We start from the raw sequence: 23,862 nt of genomic DNA, 5'->3' as shown, positions 1-23,862 counted from the left end.
CTGAAAAAACTCCTCAGTCACATTGGATGTGTCCAACATTTTTACAACAGGCTGTACAAAAAAACTAAATACACCATCGTGTTTCTGAGACTTCAGACTACAAAATAAGCACGCATGCGGCTCGATACAAGAATTAGTCTTACCACTGGAGCGCGAAGTGCACTAGTCTATCCAACAGGAACTGAAAAATTTCCGTTGACCCATTCAAATTCCTATAAAATTTTTTCGGTGAGTCCTACAGAGAAACTAAGCACACCATTGTGTTCCTGAGTCTTTTTACCATTAATTGAGTACATACGCAACGTAATAGTAAGTAGTAGTCTTTGAAAACTTGAAATTACTGTTCATTTTTAATCAAAAAGAGCGGAAAACATCCGAACTTAGCAGTAAACATAGCCGTAACTTCTTCACGTATCAATACAAATTTTGGTGTAGCCAACAATATTTATTCGCATTTACGTCCAAGTTCAGTATAAACAGGGTATAATCCAACTATTTCCAGCTTTCATAAAAAAATTATCACTTTTTGTGATCAGTGTTGCATTTTTAGTTGTATCAAAACTGTAACAAACTTGGACAAATGATTTTTAATGATGCAACACAGCTTTCAGATAGACAGAATGTGGAATTTTCACCTAATTCAAGTGCAGTTTGGCCCTTTTTTTCTGTTTCATGTCAGTTTGGCCCTAAAAATGAAGCACTTTGGCCCTTTTGTTTTGTTGTCATTTTTCATGAAAACAGTTTGGCCCTTGACATCAAAAAAGCAGTTTGGCCCTTTCTGCAAAACAGCATCGATATAAAAAAAACTAAATTGAGGAACGAGCGTCTAGATTCATTTCCGTGGCGGGGTGTAGTGGAATTTTTTTTTCTGGACTTGGACGTTTTTTCGTCTTGGGATAAACATGTTATCTTATCATAGGTATGCATCGAGGAAGAGAGATAGGTAGTATAGGTGCAGGTAGGTGTTCAATGTTCATAGTTTTTTTTTTTTTGACAAAGTTGAAAAAATATTTAGTTGCTAGCTTTAAAAAAATGAGATTATTTTTCTGAGAATAGGGAATGAGAAGCTTCGAAAACCTTTATTTCAAATTCATCTCCACTTCTTCCTCTCAAAATTTTGTGTATTTAGTTTTGAAAACTCAAAACTTGCAATCAAGGATATGTATTTTTGTACCTTCAAAAATATGTCATTTGTTCGTCCGTTGAGCTAATGAATAAATTTTTCAAAAGTAGGTACCTAAGCAGATGAGAAAATAGGTATCTATCTATAATGCTGTAGGTATATGTATTATAAAAACAAAAATTTGCAATCTCAAAAACAATTTGTTCCTCAAATTGGCATTTTTTTTCAAACTAGTCATCCTACCTTATTATTACTTAGATATCTACTGCATTGTGCATCATCATATAGGTATTTCCTCTACCTACGTAAAAATAACCATTGATGCTGGCATCACTGGAATATTTTACCACTAAAATAAAACAAAAATACCTGCAAATTTACCCACCTCTTTGACGGAACATTTGTTAATCAATTTTACGAGTTACAATCAATTGAACAAAAGCATTAACTTACATTTTCTTGCTAAGTATTTTTACACTTCTTTTTCCTTGCCGGTTTATTTCTTACACTGTGGTGGTCTCTTTTGCTAACAATTCAACAATTTGATTTGAGTCATTACGACGCTTTTCAACGAATAGTCGACTACTTCGTTAATTTTTACCGATTATCGATTAATTTCGAACTCGTACAATAATGCATAGAAAATTGAATTTTCTCGCCTTCGTCGACGAAATATTATTTCCTCCCTCGTACGCGCGGATTATAAATTAATACAATTTTTACGCTTAATAATCAGACCAAATAACTGTAAGGGATTAAATTTTCGTTTTCAAGCCGAAGCGCAAGCGCTAACACACCCTTAAGTTTATATTTCGAGATCGTACGTACTTCAAATCCCATGTGACTGTAGTAAACTTTCAGTGCTTATTTTTATCGCGAAACGAACGTGCGTTCAGCGGTTCAGCTGTAGTTGCGGTATTTTCGTAAAAATTTCGTTCAATTTCCCATTAAAATACCTATTTAAATAAAGGTAATATTCACTCAATAATTAGGTAATCATTTGATTTTTATTTTAAATTTTTCAAAAAAAATTCAATATTTTTGGAAACTAATTAAATACCTATTTAGGTTAAATAAAAAATACGTTTATCGATATTATTTTTCAACTTTTACCTAAACCACGCGTTTTTTTAAACAAAACTATTCGGCATGTCTATTTAAAAAATTGATGAAGAAATGTTCAACTATTATGTATATTAAAAGCTAAATAATCTGGGTACCCACCTATATCAACGATGCTCCGACAAAAACCTGAATTATAAATTACCTATAGCTTTTCGATTCGACGTTTATCAATTCTCTGATAATAATCTAATAAATTATTCAAATTGTATATCCCAGGCTTAAAACTGGCTTCCACGAATCAAGCCGGTGTTTTGACTTTTCAAGTTAGCGTCACGCAATTTTTGCTTTCACTGAGTCGCAAATTGACATTTCGAAGATATGAAAAATTATCATCGAATACCACTCACTCGGTAAGTACCTATAATTGCACGTTTCTTAGAAAATATTTATCAATGTGTCGTAAAATCACTTTTACATCCAATTTTTACCTACAGTCTTATGGTTTGGAAGTTTCGTCGATAGGTACCAATTGATTAATTATGCAATATGCAGCATTATTAAAGAGTGTGGTGTGTTGTTAATTTTAAATTTGATTGAATCAGGATGTAATTAATAAAAGATTTTTCGAAGAAAAATTTTAAAAAGTGTTACTATAGTGTCATAATAGTTTATTATTATTATTTTTTTGTATTAGGTACTCAATTTCTAGCATAAAGACTTTACCATTTCAAGGAGTAGGAATGTAAGGAAAGGAAGCAAAGAGTGCAATTCTTTCTGAACCTTGACTTGCTGGAGGGTTCAAAAAATGATGAATTTGAAACAATAGGTATTAATCAATTGAGTATTGATCATTAGAAGTGCATTTAGTTTGGACCCGTTTGGCTGTGGATGGCCATCAATTAGAGCAAATGGAAACCAAATTTTCAAAGACCTGGAGAAAAAGACTAAAATGTTGAGGAGCGGGTACAAAAAAATAATCAAAAAACGATTAGAATTGACGAGTAAATTTTGAAGTACCATAGGTACATACTTAAGCAAAATTAGATACCTACTTATTTTTGAATGCTGAAAATCTGCAAATACTTAGGTACTATTGAAAAAAAAATTTTAATAGTCAAGTACCTACATAGGTATTTAAAACTAAACTTACCTATTCATAAGGCAGGCATATTTTTAGGAATCCTAAATTAATACTTTGACTACCTAATAATGATGTTAATATCTATATACTGGTATACGCACAGCAGTACTTTCATAAATCATAAAATCTACAAATCTGCTTCGAAAAATGATAATAAATTTCATTATTGGTGACAAAGCGATCCAATTTACACCATTTTTTGTCCTCTAGCCAAAATCCAAACCTTGAAAAAAGCCCACGAATCGGTAGAAAATCATGCGAATAAAACGATAAGTTACAATTTACGCATTTTTTCGCAGCAAATAAGAAACCCAACAGACCAACAAAGCAGCAAGAATTTTCACCATATGTGAAGAAGCAGTTGACCCTTTATATCTAACAAGATTTTTACGTTTTTTTCCATTTCAATAACATCATATATCTCGTTAAATCGTGAAAAAAATGGTGACAATTTATCCGTTGATACGTAATATTGGGTACCTAGATATTCCCTTTTTACTCCTAACTCAAAGTTATATACTCGTAGGTACCTACCCTAGTATTCCATATGCGATATAAAATTTCTTGTCGTTATTGTTGTGCTGAGATTCTTTCGTTTTTAAAATTCAGTATTTTGGTTGGTTTTAATATATATTTTTAACACTATCAATAAAAACTGTAACGAGCAACGTAAGAGAATTTTTCAACTTTAAACCTTCAGGTTATAGAAGTTTACGAGGGTGTTGGGAAGTTTGCTTTTTATGGATATCTTCGAAGTAGTATCTTGGAATGACGAGATATGTGTGTGACAGTTCTAAAATGGGTTTTATGACGTACCTACGTACTTACCTATGCATACTTAAAGTTTGGTAGTAGGTACCTAGCTTTTATTTTAGCTATGCAGTGTTCATTTTTCAATTTTTATGCGTAACATTCACATATGACTTCGTTGTTGTCAACGGTACCTGGTACCTACCTATATTGAAACAACACCTTAGTACTTATAATAAACGATGAACAATTTACGAAAATTTGAGAAATCGAAGCCCCATCTACGGTTATTATTTGAAAAATAAAAGTTCAATGATCTGTGAGAGATAAGTTCATCCTCAATACCTAGTAGGAACATTACACCTACTCAAGTGTTCAATATTTAGAAAATTTGTTATCAAAGGTAGATGCCAATGATTTTTTTTTTTTTTTGATTCATAATTGAAAAAATATATTTTGTTTTTTTCAGAAAAGTTCTTTCAATCCGTATTAGGTGATTGAAACACAGTGAAAAATTTAACTATCCCTACCCCTTACGGAAAAAAAATAGTACTTTCTGAGTAGTAGTTTTTTAACGGAGTAAAAACTACTACTTTTTAACACCTTCATGGAGAAATATTAGTAGTTTTACGTAAAAACTACATACTACTTTTGTTTAAAAACTAGTTAAAATTACTACTTCAAAACTACTACTTACGAAGTAGTAATTTGAACTAGTTTTTAGACAAAAGTAGTAGTTTTTATGTAAAACTACTAATATTTCTCCATGAAGGTGTTAAGAAGTAGTAGTTTTTACTCCGTTAAAAAACTACTACTCAGAAAGTACTATTTTTTTCCCGTGAGGGACAAAAATTGATTTTGAATTATTGATGACGTACCCTACGCATTCATTCTCACTGGTCTATTTTCTGTAAAAAAAAAAAATCAAAATTTGATGAAATTGAGGGATGATTTACATCTTATTTTATGGTTTCTCGAATCGATTAGTGATGGTTTTAATCCTTTTTATGGGCCTTTTTACGCTTTACAGCACATTTTTAGATAGTCTAGTTTTAGAAAAATTGCCGTGAAAAGAACCAAGATGAAATAAAATTCAGCATCTCTTCCAACACATAAAAATATAAACGCTGCTGAAGGCTTTGGAAAGGCTCAAAATCACCACCAATCAAAAATAAAGTATAAATCAAATTTCAGATTTTCATATTGATTTTATCAAATTTTTTATTTTTCAATGTAAATTAATAAAGCGACTTTTAATTTTTTTTAAACAAAAATTAAAAAATTAAATTCAATGACTGAAAGTCTTGGTGATGTATTTTTACATGCTCTTTCGACTTTTTTTGTTTGATTCGGAAATTGTGTAATGTTTTAGATACTTTTTTTTGTGAATGTGGGGGATGAGGGGGCAAATGAAAACACGAAGAAAATAAAATCTATTCAATATTAAAAAATTGGTTGTTTTTTTAAAAAAAAAAAAACACAAGATTTTTTGAAAAATCGAAATAAATCCGAGCACCAGAAGATTTTAACTCAATAATCAAAATTTTAACGAAATCAAACAACTTAATTTTTTTTACTAATAGTCGAGAAACCGAGAATGTAGAAGTTTCAAACTTGAGGAGCATCATTCAAGAATTAGTGCGAAAGCAATAAAGCCAAAGAAAAGAACGGAAAAGATCAAAATTATGGTCCATTCAACTCAACCCTCGAAAAAATTCTAGAACTTGCTTGCCGTTTCGAAGTAGGTATACCTACACCCAACAAACTGTATTTTTAATATCAATTCTTCATTCCAGACTGAGTAAACATATATTTTCTTTGTTTCATTGCACTTTTACCATAAAATACCAACAGAGCCAGCATCGATTGCCCTAAAATAATAATTTATTCAACATAATAGCATCTGCAATTGTTTTTTTTACAGTTGTCGAGTAAATCCTGAAAAGAAATTTTCTATTAGGATACTGCGAGTGTACGCTTGTGACTGTTATTTTCATTTTTTTTACTACGAGAATTTGAAAGTTTTCCTAAATGGTATGAGAATATAAGGAAGAAAGTTACATTTGGAGAATATTAATAACTCGTCGTCGTGTTTTTCTAGACGCTGCAAATAGAGGCTTAACAATAATACGTGGCACTTTGCTGAAAAAATTAAATCCTTCGTAACAAATATGTTTGTAATGGGATTAATAAAAGAAAGAATAATACGTATAAAAATCAATAAAATACGAAACGAGTCGAATCAATCGTTGACGGTTTTATATGACGTGTGTACGAAGGAAAACAGTTGTGAAAAGTAACCACCCTTCTTGAACGAACATCAAAATACAATTAAAGTGTCATCCAATTGTCACATTTACTATGGTAACGGTTGGTGGTATGGTAACTTATTTTGCCTAGCTTTTTGCGCCTTTCTCGAGTTCTCGAATAGGCAGTTTCTCCCTATTCCCTATTGAATTTATTTCGCGTTAAATTTTGGTTAAAGTCATGACCACCAAAGTGGTTCTTGCTCGAGTTGATTGAATTGATCGAAAAACCTATTCCCGATCGTTATCCGAGAAAATTAAACGAATTTTCAACACTGCTGACTGAGCTGCTGATGTTGTTGTTGTTGGAAAACCCTTGCACCTATGTTATGTACTTTACACGTGTACCTACCTGTCTACTCTACGCAGTTAGAATAGATTCGAAAATGAATACAAATCTTCACCCTTCGGTTTACCCCCATAAATTTCACAACGATGCCATTAATGCGCGTAATAATTACAAACTCGGCGAACATAAGTGCTCTTTAAACACACTCGAAAATTACTTACTCCAAGTATCTGATTTCGAGACAAGACTTTCCGCATTTTCCGTGAATAAAATGCCGTTAATTGTGTTTCTTATACACAATGAAAATGCTGTTCTTTTCAATGATGTTTATACTGAAATCAAAACATCGCTCTTAAAAAATGTATGTATGATTTAAACTTTAATATAATTTACCAGTACTTAGATGAGAGCTACGTTTTAAAAATTCTTTAAAACTTCCTGTATCTCGACATTTTATTCCTATATCTAGCTACCTACCAACTCATTGGAGAATAACGCTGCAATTTTTTAAATGAATGACCTCTCATGATTTTAATTATTCAGCACGTACAAAATACGAATACAAATTCTATTTTACAATAAACGAAATTTAACCCAGCGAAAACACCCTTCGTTAAATTTTTAATACCAGAATAAATACCGCATTTCACATCGCTCCAAATGGAGTATAAAAACTTTTGAGTCGTAATTTTTTCCACATTTTTAACCATTACTTACCTACAAAAACGAATATTCCTTTATTTTATATGTACTCTTGGAAAAGATGAATTTTAATTTTGAGTGAATTGTGATGTGATCATTAAAAACGATTGTTTTATTTCGGTGTGAAGTGCGTTATATACCATACCCTAAATAATTTATTTTTATTTTTTCAGAAATTACGTTTGCATATTGAGAATGATTCGGATACGGAGACTACATACACCCTACGTAAGTACAAAAAGAATATATCTGTATCTATAAAAACATTTTACATCTCCTAACAATTACATATGTATAGGTACCTACGCTAATGTATCTATTACAGCCAAATGTAGGATTTCCTTCTGTCTGTAAATGGCATACTCGCACGATTAACGTGATGAAAACGTTTTTGAACTGGTTCAAAAAATCAGTTCAAAATTAGTTTAAAAAATGGTAAGATGATTTTGAACAAGTTAAAATGATGCTGAGATGATACATATTTAGCTAGATGGAGAAGACAGACTGGGGGTAGACAGAGACACCGAAAAACGTGAATAATCGCAGAATCTGCTTTTTTTCAACTATGATTCAAAGTAATATTTTGACAACTTTTTTTTAAATCTCTTTGTTTCTGCCCTCAGGCCACAACCTTATTAGGGAGAAAATTTTGGCACAATTGAGATGATATGGAAAATATAAATTTCTAGCCCTTTCAAATTGGCGTTTCTATATTTGAAAAAATTCACTTCATAACGTGAATATAATTATTCGTATGAACCATTCTTTTTATTACAATAAATTATCAAAAAATCATAAATCTTTAGTTCGTGACCTTTCTCTCGCAAGCCAGACTTGAGGAGAAGAAGCCTTGTTGATAAATTGAAAATATTTCAGTTTCCTTATCAAACGTTCCAAGTTTTTTGTTGTTTTATCGAAGTTTTTGACAATTCACCAATAAGGACTGGTTACTCAACATTTATCACGTCTGATTTAAAGGCACTTGGATACGTTTATGATAAGCCTAACTCGTGTAGGTATAGTTTTTACTGATACCGAAACGTACAACTCGAATGATATAATTTTAAAAATGAATGAAAAAACGAATAGGTAAGTATTAGAATAAAAGTTGGAGTTGATAAATATAAAAACTATCTTTCGCAGGCATACAGCATAAAAGTTTACTGCGTGTTGTAAAGTCGTCCTTTATTCATGAAGCTCATAAATCAACTTTACCTCTCGCCTCGCCCGACATTTTGAAGATTTCGCCAAAGGGTATAGACGTTATATAAAAAATTACTTTTAAATTTTATATTATCGGGGATAAAATTCTTTACAAATAAAAATATATCAAACTGTGTTTTCCTGCATGGTCGGCATTCTATACTTCAGCTATGCATTATGGGATTTGAAAAAATTATTTTCATTTTGTACATGCACGTACCTATAGGTATTTGAAATTTTAGTAGGAAATAATTAATCGTGAATTTGATACGATTTATGAATACTTTGATACTTGAATGTTAAATCTAGATCATGATGAATAACATGCTATCTAGGTAGTCTATACCTACCAAAAAAAAACTACAAAATTTTTCCAACGTGTAGAATTAGCTACACGAAATAATTTTATTTCACACCACAAAACATATACGTGTAGGTACCGTATAAACCCCCTTCAAATTAATATTATAAATTACCCCTAAAGCGACGAATTAATGGAATATTGATTCGTTTTTATGGTAACTTGGAAAACTGATTGCGTACAATTTAGAATGCATTGCCGTAAACGCAAAGGAAACTTCATATTTAATAGTCTCTCTTCTTAATGATGCTAAATTACTAGGTACGTATCGTACCGACTTTGCTAATAACGAATTAATAACACGCTTGAATCATTTCTAACTCACTCGAAATATATATATACATAACGTGTATTTTTTAAAAAAAGAATACTACCTCTTTTCTACTAACGTAGGTACCTACAACCATTTTCGATGTTTTAAATTTCCCCAAAGGGCGTCGTATTCTACGGATATTACAATGTAACTTAATTTAATTTTCAATTTACGCCGACTTCATATTAATTTCATTAATTAAATGTTTCTATGGTCGATAGAAAATTAATTTTTTAATACCTTCGTAGAATAATTAAAATTATCGTAGGTGTTGTACATAGATGTACTTTTATGTACAGTTAGCATATACATGTACATACGAGTACCTCCCTTACTTCACCTTATTCCTAATGAAATGTTTCTTTTGTTTTTAACCGATCAAAATGTGTTGAATTCGTGATAACTTGATAACTTTTATGTATACATTTAGGTATGGTTTCTTACCGTTACCTACCTACCAATTTATAATGTTTCACGTTTCCAATTTCTGTAAAATTTAATTTATCTTGAATAAATCACACGCGTAATAATAAGAGGGTGGAGGGAGGGGGCAAAGACGGCAGTCTGTCCCAGGTTCCGATTTCTTTGAGGCCCTAATAAAGTGAATACCAAAAATCAATGAAATGAATTAGACAAATTGTTTAATCAAGTTGTTCACAATTTAGGAATCGGGTATGATCAAGTCAAAATAATAGGATCCAGGAAATTACCAGATCTGATCAGATCCAATCATTTTCCACTGGGTCATCAATTTTTAGAAGAGTTTTATGCCATTTTTACCTATTTTCATGAAATATTGCAAGGATTTCTTCAATTTCGGTAATTTTAGTGATTTTCATGCCACTTATGATTTTAGTAAAATTTCATTTCATTTTTCGACATTTTCAGAAATTTTTTTATATTTTTTCTCTACGTTTTTGTGAACTTGCAACTAGCAAATTAACAACCACTCAAAAATGATTAGAAGTTGGGTTTGCTCTGTTATTGGCTAAAATGAGCAATTTTAGTTACCTAGGTAATTTTCAACTATAGGTAAATTATAATTCTGAGCCTCACTTTACCCATTTATACCTATTCACCAGCTTTCTTTGTTAAATTTTCTGCTGCATCGTCAGATATACCTATCTAGTATGCAGATATTTATAAACATTGCATCAACTTATCTAAAGTTACTCGTACGTACGCTTACTTATACCTACCGACATAACATAGCAATAAGATCATTAAGTAATAAAAAAATGTTACTCATCATTTGTTTCTTTAATGCTATACCTACTCGCTTTGTAACTACGGTAAGCTTAATGGGTACTCATTGAGATATCTTAATTACTTAATTACTCACTGAAAAAATCAAAACAACTTACAATCAGTGGATTTGTTAAGATCTAATTTTAAAATCTGACAATAGTTCAATATCACTTTATGAAGTTCCAGTTCATTTACACGAAATAAAATTCAATGACTTCTCAAAAATGTATTACTCGTAGATACGACTATAACTCAGCTGGGAAAAATTTCTCTCGAAAAAAAATTTCATGTACCTAGTTGATCAAATAAGAATCAATAATGTGATGATTTAGGTTGAAAGCAAATGGTACCTATCTTTCTACAATTTTTTTTATCAACTTTTCAAAATTTTCCAATCGATTCGGAAGAGCGAAATATTAACTAGAATTTAAAATTTCTACACATTTCTATCTTCTTCTTCTTCCTCCTCCTCCTCTTCCTCCTCCTCCTCTTCCTCCAATTCAACTTGAAGAAATAGGACAAAATGACACTCTCTTCTCTCTCTCTCTACCTCCTGGTACGCATACGTTCTTTGATTATTGAGCCACTTTTGCTGCCTTCACGAAAAACACCTTTTTTTGTTACAATTTGCCACAATGAAAATACTTGGGAAGCGTTTCGAAAAAATTACGACAAGATGAAGATTTCTTCTTATAAATGGAAGACTGAAGTGCTTTCAAAATTTCTGATAGCTTCATTTATCCAAACCCTCTTATTATTCAATTCAATGCTCGCGATGGAAAACGTTATTAGAAGTGCGTTTTGAAAAACCTATCAATATTGCAAAAGATATCTCTACAGTAGAAATTATACGTTACGTGGGTTAGGTACCTATATTTAATTGTAGAATCTGAGCACGTCTTTTCAGACGTTTAAATCAACCTTTGGTGTTGGTAATTTCGCTGACCGAAGTTTAATTCTTAGGAAAGAGAAACTCTGAAAATTTCCAAAGTAGATAGATGTCCTTGTCTATACAATTTCAGCAAAATTAACCAAATCTTATCAATGCAACCATTGCAATTATAGTCGCGAATTTTTGAAAATTTTACAATCCTAGTGTCTGTTTCTTGTACTTTTTTCCCCTTTGCTTTGTCCCACCCGAAATGTGACATAAGTGACCATAATAGTTATAAAATTTATAGCGGCGTTTACAAACGTTAAAAAATTATCTTATTATGGGGATTGCTGCATTATGACAGTGGATCTTAAAAACTCTATGCTTCTTCGGCAGATGAAATATTATGACGAGAGAAAAGTTGCGGGGATAATGTCTGTTTCTTTGAAAAATGCCGACAGCTAAAGTGCCCCATTGTTGAAACAAATATCAAAGTGTTATGCCGACGATAGAACCGTTTGACGTTTGTATTGAGCCGATGCCGCGTGTCACTTTTGTCTAGAGATGGTTTTAATCTTAAACGCGTTCAGCATCTTCCAACAGTGTTACCAGCTAATACAGTTTATAAAACGCCCGAAAATAGAATACATTGTGGTTAATAGTACAACTTCACCACATCATCTTACGTAGCATTTCATTTAAATAGAAAATTCATTATCAACTACAGGCACTTACTATAAAACACCCTATATTAATTACAAGATTACTTCAAGCTTGCACCTAACGAACGTGTGGGCACAACTTACTCACCTGTAAATATTTCATTACTCCAAATTTTACTATGCAAGTACCTTACCATACATATCTATACACAAGTAGGTAAGCGAAGAGAAAATTCTATGAAATGTACGCGGCTTATAGCAAGTATAAGAAACACCGCCGATATTATGTCAACTTTTTAGGTACCTACTATTTTCTCTGCTTGCAGTCGGGTTATACTCGTGCCCGTGATGTTTCCTACCTTAATGCTTTGATCTCGCCGACATCAAGTCGCTTATCTTTGATGTTCACCGATACCGGCCCGTAATTATAAAGAATAAATGAAAATATCACAATTGGTGCGGACTTTAGGATGGTGAACGGCTGCCCAAGGCGTTAGTCTTTGACTACGAGTATTATAACTCGACTTACGGTAGAAAAAATTGCTAATATGTATGTCATATGTTCACACCACAAGGTCTACTTGTGGGCTCCACGTTGAAAAAAATGGATGTCGGGTTGGTTTTGTTGGTAAGTTTTTTTTTCGTCAAATCATTTGTTTTGTTTTGTTTTTTAGAAAACGTAGACCAACTAGGTAGAGAAATAGCTACCCAAAAAAAATCTTCAGCCCAAAGTAGTTTAAAAAAGTGAAAACCCTCGTTCAAAATATGTAAGCAAACAACAAAGTCAAAAATAAAATTTAGCAAGCCAGATCGAGGCTTCAGTCTTTTTCCTTTTTTTTTTTCTAAATCATAAATTTTTCAACATTTTTAGTAATTTTTTAAAAATTTTATACAAAAGATTTAAATATTTTTTTATTAAGGTACAAATTCTATCAATTCTATAATTTTTTTTTTCAATAATTTAATTAAATTGGTAACTATCGATCCTTCCCACTCATATTTTATGAATGAAGTGATGAGTTTCCGGTAATTTTGAAATTTGTGTCGAAATTTTGATCATTTTTAGGACCTTTGAGCAATCATAAGAAAAATGTTGAATTCAAATAGGTACCCTGAAGTGTTTTTTTTTTTTTTTTAATGTCGTATACATAGTAACATTACCCCTGATAACGTCCCACGATATGACGCGAAAGCTCGTTTACAATGACTTCGTGATCTCGTATATTTCATCCTTCCGGCGTAATTGGCATTTTTTTTTTTTTTTTTTTTTTTAAATAATGCGCTAAAAAAAATATTTTTGTATTCTATTGAAATTCCAAAAAAATTGAAACATTTTTATGTCCTGTTAAAAGTGCACTGAAGAATAAATTTAAGACGTATAAAAATTACAAATCTCAAAATATCGTATAAAAAATAGCATTCAGAGAGTTTGTTGCAACGATGACAAGAAATGAGTACCTATTGAAAAATAAATACCCAAATAAAATGACAAAAAATGAAAATAAAAACGAAAAGCTCTTCTCAAAATAGAGAGGTATCATAAAAAAAATCAAAATTCCCCTGGTCCTATTTTAGTTAAAATACTAAAAAATTTAAGCATTCTTCAAAATTCAAATGTTGAAAAATCACCAGAAAAAATGTAAAGAGTTGTTTTATACTTGAATATTGAAATGTAAAAAGGGAGAAAGAGATGGAGGAAGCTCGATAAAATTCATTGTACTCGTATGATTCTTTAAACATACCTATTTAAATAAGGCTGATTCACATTGTTCCAGTAGGTACAGGTACGAAGGTATCTATCTATATGCTTCTCGAATAATTCATCATCTACTGAAAAAAAATTTCTTAGCATCAAATATACATTTTATAAGAAAGTTGAAGTAAATTTTCTCGGAAGAAGTGGATAGTTTTGATTTGTTTTTACTGCTAATTCAATATTTTTCTTTTTCTTACGAGTATTGTTTTATTTATTCAACTTTTCCTGCTACTATAACGAATGCAACTTGGCTTACAAACAAAGCACAAAGTAGGTACCTTCCTACAAACTACGAGTCACTTTAATTCATTTTTACCAACGCTTCAAAATTAGATTAAGTGCATTTCCCATTAAGTAGGTATATTGAGAGTTGTATTGACTCAGACAAAGTATAATCGTGTAAGCCTATAAATGCCCTTACTTCTATAAAAACAAAAGATAAACGCGTGCTTTAAATTTAAAAGGTTATACTTAACTAATTACTTACCTTCGCTTTGACAATATTACGAATAATTTTTGTACCGTCATCATTATTTTTCAAGTTGTATAGCCGAACAAATGCTTTTTGCTGTTCCGTCAACCGCCTAAACATATAATTTGTCTGTGTTTCTTTCAATGGATTTGAAATTGTATTTTTATTTTAGTTGAATTATTCGAGAAAACTAAAAGCTTTTTGACATTAAGGCAGAATCACAAATAGAAATTCACTAATGTCTTTGTTGAAAGAGAAATCATTCCGTTGTACCAAGACTTTAATTTCAACTACAAGAAAAAATAAACCAGGTAGGCTGAAGGTACCTACTCGTACTCTTGTTTTGCGAATTTAAAATTTGTTTATAATTTTCAATTTTAAAATGAAATTTTCTTACATAAATACCTACCTAGGTAATTTAATACTAAAAAATTCTCATTAAAAAAAAAAATTAGATATATGGAGTGGTATCTACGTAATAACTATGGCTTACTGTGTAGAAGTTATCCAAATGGACTAGTACATAGAACACTTTCTTCCATTTTTCAATTAAATTCTACCTACCTCCATTTTCCTCTCTGATACGACAAATTAATCAATTGAAAAAATAATATTGAATTCAATATCGAATATTCAATGCTCAACTAATACAGTCGGTACAGTTTTTCCTTCATTAATGCATATAAATTTCCATTTCACCCTAAGCTATTTCTAAGAATAAAAGGCATTTTTTTTCATGACACGTTGCGTAGAGCTGTATTCGCTCCATATGGTAAACTAGATCTTAGGTGGGTGTTCTTAAAGAGTATCTTTTTATCTGAATCAGGCAATAATTTATTTTAGACTCCTCTCGCATTTTATCTTTTCTTAGAAAATTAAGCCACAAAATTAAAATTAATACCGGATTCGGTTTCACCTTTTTCGGAGTTAACACCTACTGAAATGATTATTTTTTAGGGATCCCTCCCATCTTTGTTATACTTACATTTTTCAAGATGAACAACCTTTTATCGTTATAATATCGCTTTGTCGAATTTTTCATTCGATTGTTTCGTTTCGTAATAATAGGTAGTTCCCCTTGTCTTATGTTATGTGTAGGTAATAGGCACGAATGTAGTATTTTTGTGAATTTCATCTTCTAGAAAATCGATCGTCAAATCCGTCAAATTAGTACCTGACGTCCTGACTACGTAACTAACTACGTCTAGTTAGTAAAACTTTACTGCCAATTTGCCAATTGGGTAGATATACCTTTATTAGCGCCTGTAAATAACCATAAATTAAATAACGCACAGCAAAGTACAATACAAAATATGGCTGTAGGTGAGTTAATTCCCCAATGATTTTTTAAGAATCAGCCATCATGGAATAGTACTCCTACTTTCATTTCACTTTTAACTGAAAAATAATATGATAACACAACAATAGGTAGATAATTCTTCGTTCGTGATTTTTATAGCACGATTATGAACTTCGGTACATAGTTTATTTCTGTAATAAGTTTATGCTCTTTGGTTTTCACTTACGAGGGAAGGTCCAGAAGTGCCCTCGCCGATCCGAACGATACTTTGCTTACGTAGAATACTCGAAGGAGTAGCCTACACCTTACATATATTATACGTACCTACATGATTTCTCTGAAACGTACAGCTAATTCGAAAATTGAAAGGACGAGATTTTATGAACTTCCAAAGACCAAATTTTTAGCCATAGTTTCTGGTTCAGCTTTCCGAGGTGAACAAAAAAAGGTTCTTTCACAAAGTGGCCTATCCCCATCATTAAAATTGAAGGCACTACGAGCAATGGAATTTTTCAAGGCATCTCAAAATTTTAACTTGAAACTGTGGTCACAAAAACTTAGAAATTTCGCAAATTTAGGAACCTGCTCCTTCAATTTTCAGAATAGGCACGTTTCAGAAATATCGAGCATCAAGTGCAGGTTGCCCCGCCCCTCCGAGTACACTATTATACGTTGGCAATGTATGGTTTGGATCGGCAGGGGGCACTTCTTGACCCTCCCTCGTTAAGCAATCATATTCTATACCTATAGCTTTAGAAGAAAAATTCCAAGGCGAAAAATTTATGTGATATTCGTTCAATTGTAATAACCATTGTTTTTTTTAATCCATTTCCAAGCACTATTCCAACGACTCGAGTCATTCTTTCGAATCATGCCTTGATTTTAAAGTAATGGTTCCATCAGCGCTAGTTGTACGTGGATGCACGATTTTAAAACATAAAATATTTTTTTATATTTTGCTCACGGCTGTATCCTAAATACAATTATTTCGAACGAAGGAACATTTGCTGCGAAAATTTACATAGCTTATTTCATTTTTATTTCTTCGCCAAAACTGAATACGAATGCTTTTGTTTACCAAGTACAATGTCACGTAGTTATAATAGAAGGTTTTTGACTCGACTGCAAAGAAAGAAAGAAAGGATATGCTTATACTTAGCTTATACTAATATGAAAAAATGTTGAAACATGGAGATCAGCTAAGTATCTACTTGATGGCTTTATTTGAACGCAGGTATTGAAATGTAAGTAGGTACCCAACTATTTTAAATTTTTTTTAGAAGTATTAAGAACTTGAACATGGGAGGAGAGACTGGAGAGAGAGAGAGAAAGAAAACGATTAAAAAATTGATGATGATTTCCAAATTTTACTTACTGGTGCAAGAGGACTCATTAACACGGATGAAAGATGAAGGAATTTTTAGCAACAGAATTCATGACATGGTAGTTTGATAGGGAAGGAGGATGAAAATTGAAAGTACAAATACATATCAAATTCAAAACTCCTATTTTTTTTTTTTTTTTAACAAACAGGACTTTGAAAGAAGAAGATTGCTATTTTAGCCTTGGCCAGAGCACAAGAATATCTACAAAATTCAACTTAGTTGGTTGTTGGGGATGAAGAGGTTTAAAAACACCTACCTGTTTTAAAACCTTTTCAAATAGGTTTAGATTTTCTAGGAACGGCAGGGAGCTGAAGAGAAATGTTTTATGAACTGAATCACAGATTTATAAAGACGCTTATCGTGACTAGAAAAACTTGGTTGCAAATTTTCAAAAAAATGAATCCTAAAAAACCAAAAAATGTTTCTGCTGCTGAAACAAAAAACGTCAATAAAAAATCGGCCAACATTTTAAAAATTGCATGAGAATTTGAAAAATTATTCTCGAGATACATTATAATATTCAGGCAGTGCCATAACGAATGACTCTCCTTCAAACAGATGAATACGCAACTCGTTCTGAGTACAAGTACGTTTGTTTGCCTAACCTGGGATTCGAAGGGTCCGAGTTATGTTTAACGTGAAAAATGCCTGTTCAGCTGGGTACGATTTTGATGAGCATCTTCAACCTTTTTCCATTGAAAAGCCACTATAGGTAGAAACTTATAGAGAGCTGTGTCTTGCAATCCTTATTAATAAATTTTATCTAGAATTTTCTCACATAGGTAGATGATTATTAAGTTAGATTTTCGTCAGAATATTCCCTCATGCTTCTCGTGGAATTGAGATACAATTTTTTCTAAACTTTTTTCTCAATATCAAGTACGGTCTTTAGGGGCTTATAAAACAGAATTTTATTTCACATGCGGAAAATTCATCACACCCAAGGTCGCATAAATCAATCTCGCCTCAGCAGTGGCGGCTTCGACGCAGGTACGTAAAGTAAAAAGTAAAATCGGCGTATCCGTGAGCGAAAAATTAATCAACGCGGGGGGTGCGGAGGGTGTTGGAAATCACGACGCGTAAAAAATGCGTTAGTAATTTCCACATTGACACAATTTCGTCTGTATCTAATCAATTTTTAATCGCGGCAACGCGGATTTCACGGCCGGTCCGGTCCGATACGATGCGGTGCGGTGCAAAAATTTTTGAATAATCTTTCAACTTTTCGCTTGGTCGTCTTCGGTATCCTACTATTATGCCTATATACGTCTCCGTCTCCGAGTCCGAACATCTGTAAACGTTCACATCTCGCGTACCTATACTCGAGTCGAGCGGTTCAGTTTCGGTTCTTTTTATTTAATGGGCGAGACACGTGGAGCGGGGTCGAGCGAAGCGGTAACATATTATTAATGCTGCTAGCTAGCACCTGCCCGCTAATTATCAGCTTCCTGCCGGTAACCACGTTCATCTTATAATATAGAGGCTGCTGCTAACATTACGTCGGAGAATATTATAGGAGGCCAACCAACGGCATGAATTATTGAAAGCGCCGGTACATGGCGGCGCTTTTGTTTTATGATTAACGTGAGATCCCCGCGGCGATATATGTATGTTAGGCATCTTGCATGTGAAATCGTTCTTTCTTCACGAGATCGAGATGTATGCGCGATTATTTTTCAAACCAACAAACCACTAACCAATAACAATGGTAATAATTGATAACGTTTTAACGTAGTAATTCTACCTATTTTAACGCGAGGATTTATCATTTTTTTTCTTTTCAAAAAAAAAAAAAAAATTCAACCGATTATTTTAATTTGCCTTATCGTAGGCGAATTCCATCGCTCCCTTTTTGCCAACGTAAAAAACTATCGGTTGGTGGCAGTACTCTAAAACGAAAAATCAATTCGGCGAATCGTCATTTGAAAATCGTCCGACACATATCTGTAAAAATTCTTTCGTCGGCTAAACACTCCTAAATATTTTCAACGGTATGCAACTTGTTTTACGACCAATATCGATCATCGAACGTGTAATCGTATTGAAAAGATATGTAATAATTTGTAATGGGTAGGTATTTCTGGTCAGCATTCCGTTTCCGCGAAGAAGGTAGATATTATGTATCTAATCTACCCATCTATCTATCCATCTCCTTCCTTCCCTCTCGTCCTCCTGCTTACTTACCAATACTCGTACCTACCTATTTGCTTAAATCATCATTCTGGAGAGAAGCAAAGATGAAAATGGAGTATTTTGAAACAATTCAGAATAATTTGTTACCTAAGCATTTCAGAAGCACATCTCATTGAAAAATTGAGGAACTGCAGGAGGTACGTTAGGATATTTAACCCTTTCGGCTACGAGACAAACTGACGGATAAAATTCGAAGTACTTTAAACTGAGTAAGGCCGGTTGCTGCCTAGAACTCAAAATTTGCTGGAAATCGCACATTCAGAATTCAGAAAGTATTCATGTCACAAATGGCAATAAGCCTTAAATTGTCTATTATTCCATTCATGACACCGAATAGCATTATAAATCAAAATCAAGCCTTCTGAGGCATCTGATATTTCAAAATGAAAGTATTGGTAACAAGCATTTTTGAAAATAGAAAAAAAGACGAACTAAAATAAAATTAGTTTGAGTAAAAAAAAGAAATTATTGAAGAAAAACAAGGCATGCGACTTCAGATAGTTATTCAAACTGCAAATGTTTGAAGGTGTTTGCTTGCGGGAGGATTAAAATTGATGTAAAAATCTTTGTGCTATAGAGAGCATTTTTCAAAATTTTGAAAACCCATGTCACAATTCAACGCTAATTTTCAATGAAATTCTGAAAAATATGTATCATTTTCATCTTCTGACATATACATCTCTCTTGAGATAATTTGCTTGGGTGAGTAAGTGGCCTCAGAAAATGGCCGGGTAAACTTTTGCAAGCATTTGAATTTTATGATGGATACTGTGTCATAAAGACTGTGCTCAATCAATTCATTATCTGTAAGATGACTTCCTAAAAAGTAATTCCAGTATTTCCACAACATGATGTACGTATTTTATTTTTATTATCTCCTTATGACAAACAGATTGAGGGCTATATTATGACACAGTATCTATCATTAAATTCAAATGCTCGCAAAAGTTCACCTAGTCATCTTCTGAGGTAACTTACTCACCCAAGCAAATCACCTCAAGAGAAATGTATGTGTCAGAAAATGAAAATGATGTCATACTTTTCAGGTTGAATTGTGAAACGAGTTTTCAAAATTTCATAAAATGCTCTCTATAACACAAAGATTTTTCCATCAATTTTAATCCTCCCACAAGCAATCACCTTCAAACATTTGCAGTTTGAATAACCATGCATCTGAAGTCGTATGCCTTGTTTTTCTTCAAAAATTTCTTTTTTTACACAAACTTATTTTATTTTAGCTCATCTTTTTTTCTATTTTCAAAAATGCTTGTTATCAATATTTTCATCTTGAAATATCAGATGCCTCAGAAAGCTTTGTTTTGATATAATGCTATTCGGTGTTATAAATCGAAAAATATAGTCAATTTAAGGTTTATTGCCATTTGTGACAGGAATACTTTCTGAATGTGCGATTTCCAGCAAATTTTGAGTTCTAGGCAGCAACCGACCTCACTCAGTTTAAAGCACTTCAAATTTTATCCGCCAGTTTGTCTCATAGCCGAAAGGGTTAATTTAAAGTCGATGAGGACCACGAATCGCGAGAGATTCCTTCTCATATCAGTTTAACTTGACATTTCGATGGCATTATGTCCCTTAGAATTGACAAATTTGGTTTTTCTTTGCCTTATTATTTGTTATAAAACAAACCTGAGTGTATAAGACTTTTATCATAAACCCATTTGCCAAAAATGGCATCCGTGTAAAAAAGAAGCATACGTTTGACAACATATGCCAAAAATGGCATCTTACAGAAATTTTTACATAAAAATTGTTTAGTAATTTTTAGTAGATGCCATTTTTGGCATATGTTGTCTTCCACTAGATAAAATTTCATTTTTTACGTGAGAGATACCATTTTTGGCATATGTTGTCTTTTACATGTTGTTTACGCAAGGTTAAAAACGATAAAAGAAGCAGAGGCTTTTAGAGCTTTCTGAAGAACTTTCCAGGGCTAAATTTCGAAAAAAAGAAGAGGAAGCACTTTTCAAGCTATCTTAGAAGCAGAATCAGAGTTGGAGGTATTTTGATCAAAAATTGAGATATCGAGGTAAATAAAAAGACACCTTGTTTTTGGAAGGATATATTTCAATTAAATATTGCTGTAAAGAGATGGGGGGGGGGACGCAATACCGCAACCATTTACTATAAAGCTTGGCCAACGACGGTGAGAGGAGTACAAGGAGTTGCACAGGGCTCTAATTTTGTCCAACATTTGCGAAATTTTTCCTGGAACGGAGTGCAAATCAAGTCGCATTGTGTGCATTTTTGATAACTTTGAAATTCCACGCATTTTTCGATACGTAGGTATAAACGTAATTTCAATAAAACACCAAACACTTATTATGTTTGACTTTCTAAATTATTTACAATAACGTGCGATGTGTTTTGGTACGTTAACCCATAATTAATTATTATCGTTATATTGATAAAGACACAACACATTAACGTGTTATAAAAGTCGGCAAACATCAAAGAATCGCGTGTACAGGTGCGAGTGAAGGTAGAACCGTCCACGTCCGTCAGCCAAGACTAAACGTTTGCCAAATGCGGTCGACAATATAAGCATACGAGATTAAATAAATGCAAATACATACGACGCATCACGACTAACTAAATGTATTACCTATTTCGTTATTTGCGGCGCTTTTATACATGCATGCATATAGGTATAGGTAAGTATTGATAGAGCAAAAAATATAGCCACATGCATATGTGGTACCTCTACCTTACTTATTGAAAGAACATAAAAAAGCCAAAAGGTGTAGATAGACTTCTTGCTGTTTAGGTGGCATGACATTATTGACTATTCGGGTAACAAATGACGCGATTTCAAGTTTGCCGAAGAAATTTCTTCAGCTGATGCGAAAATATCGCAATAAAAATAGAATCTGACTGCAACTAACCGTGAAACATGCGAGTTTCCTTCTCAGTCCTCGTGAAACTACGTACCTACCTATACATACTTTTCGCTTAGAAAAAAATCACCTGTTCAGCGTATTGTATTCGTACCGAAGCAAAAACTAAAGCGATGGAAAGTTTTTGAGCTTTCTGGAATTTTTTGTTTTCAATTTATTTATGGATCAATAATTCAATTGGTGAAATACGAGTTGCCTGTCCAGTCTGTGAAAATGACGATGGTGTAAAGAAATTTGCAGTTTTTGTATAAAAATTTTCTGCCATCGGACTCTGAATTTTTCATAAGCAATATTGTACAATTGTGGAATTCAGGACATTTCAGAAAAACACAAAAAAATATTTGAAAAAAAAATCAAAAATTAAAATGATATTAACAAAACTTTAATACATACGTATATGTGTACCTAGATATCTGTTTACCTATTAAAGCCTTTTCTGATTTGAAGATTAGGTACACAATGATTCCATCGCTGTAGTAATACCTACTCGTCTTTGAATCAGTCTTTTTAATCAGCTATGTTTTACCCCTGGAAAAAATATTCAGCGAACACGAAATTAATTAAATGTAACATATTGAATTGAGTGACATTGTCGTCAATAAGAACCGTCGAGCATACGCAATTTAACGATAAAGGCTGAATGTACCATAGGTAGAGAAAAGTGACAGGATCGAGCTGAGTTTTAAAATTTTTTTTTCTTTTTTTTTGAAGCAGCCGCGCGGCACTCCTTTGATCAACCTTCCGTATCAAACGTAATCAGTTCCGGCGAAAGTTAACCGCCAAACCATTATACTAAAAACATAACGTGGTTTAACTTGGGCTTCACCTCAGCATAGTGATTACCAAATTACGAACGTATCATGCGTTTACAACTTTTTCGCGGTTAAAATATAATAAAGCGTAATAATATCTTCATTTACATAACGTTACATCGTCTCGTAACAATCGCAATCATCTATTGAGGAAAAAAACACATTTTATTCGAAACACCTTGTATATTGATGAAAATTATCACTCAAACGATAGTAAAATTTTTATTACCGATTTTTTTAAAATCTCAGTGAAAATTTTCACCAATGAAACACTCCTGATTCGAAAGATTTAGCCAAATGTTAAAGAATGTAGACCTATCAAAAATACTTACGAGTGTATGCGACGTATAACGGGCTAACGAAAAGATTTTAGGCGTTTTTATATCATTAAAATTACTTTCTGTTTGAGATTTTGTGAAAAACTTTATTTAATTGCTTTTTTAAAAGGTTTAATAATCGTTTGCGTTGATTTTATTAACTCTTACGAGTACATCTAGATTCGTCAGCTGTTGTAATGTAATTTATTGCATCGAGGGTTGCTGGTCGGTAATAATTAAATTAATTTTTTTAATATTTCGAGATAACTGATGAGGGAACGAGAGGAAGTGGTTTATCTAATGAATGGAAAGTTCCAAGGTACCCGTTAGATGAAACATATGTGCTAATGTATGGAGTATTTTTTTTATTTTAGTAAAATTGCAGAAAGGATATAAACAACATTTTTTGTTGTTGTTTTTTTTTCATTTATACTTAGGTTAGTAGAAGTACTTACTTTGGCGACAGATGGAGGGGGGATATTGGAAGTTACCAGTTAAAAACTCTTTCAGACGATTTTTTTTAAACTAAAAAATCTGATAATCTATTGAAGGCTCTAAAACAGCTTGAAATTGCGATCAATCGGTTTGTAAGTTGGAAAATAGAATATGATCCAAATTTTCAGCGTTCTATCCAAATTTGATCAAATTTTGTTTTTGGGCCAGATCTTATTTATT

General features: G+C 32.5%; 1 protein-coding gene across 2 annotated transcripts in view; it reads left to right on the top strand.

The window, feature by feature from the left end:
- The first annotated feature begins 1,982 nt into the window (after positions 1-1,982).
- The window catches only part of nkd (naked cuticle), a 70,908-nt gene continuing 49,028 nt past the window's right edge, over positions 1,983-23,862 (top strand). Inside the window, exons 1-3 of one of the 2 annotated variants that reach the window (XM_065354503.1) lie at positions 1,983-2,093; positions 2,465-2,598; positions 7,550-7,604. The gene's annotated coding sequence lies outside the window, so the exon portion shown is untranslated. Of the gene's footprint in view, positions 2,094-2,190; positions 2,599-7,549; positions 7,605-23,862 lie in introns of those variants that run through there. The other variant, XM_065354504.1, reaches the window with a different exon arrangement.

The sequence above is a fragment of the Planococcus citri genome, chromosome 3, assembly GCF_950023065.1.
Source record: "Planococcus citri chromosome 3, ihPlaCitr1.1, whole genome shotgun sequence".
NCBI classification, from domain to species: domain Eukaryota; kingdom Metazoa; phylum Arthropoda; class Insecta; order Hemiptera; family Pseudococcidae; genus Planococcus; species Planococcus citri.
This window is presented reverse-complemented; position numbering and strand designations above follow the sequence as displayed.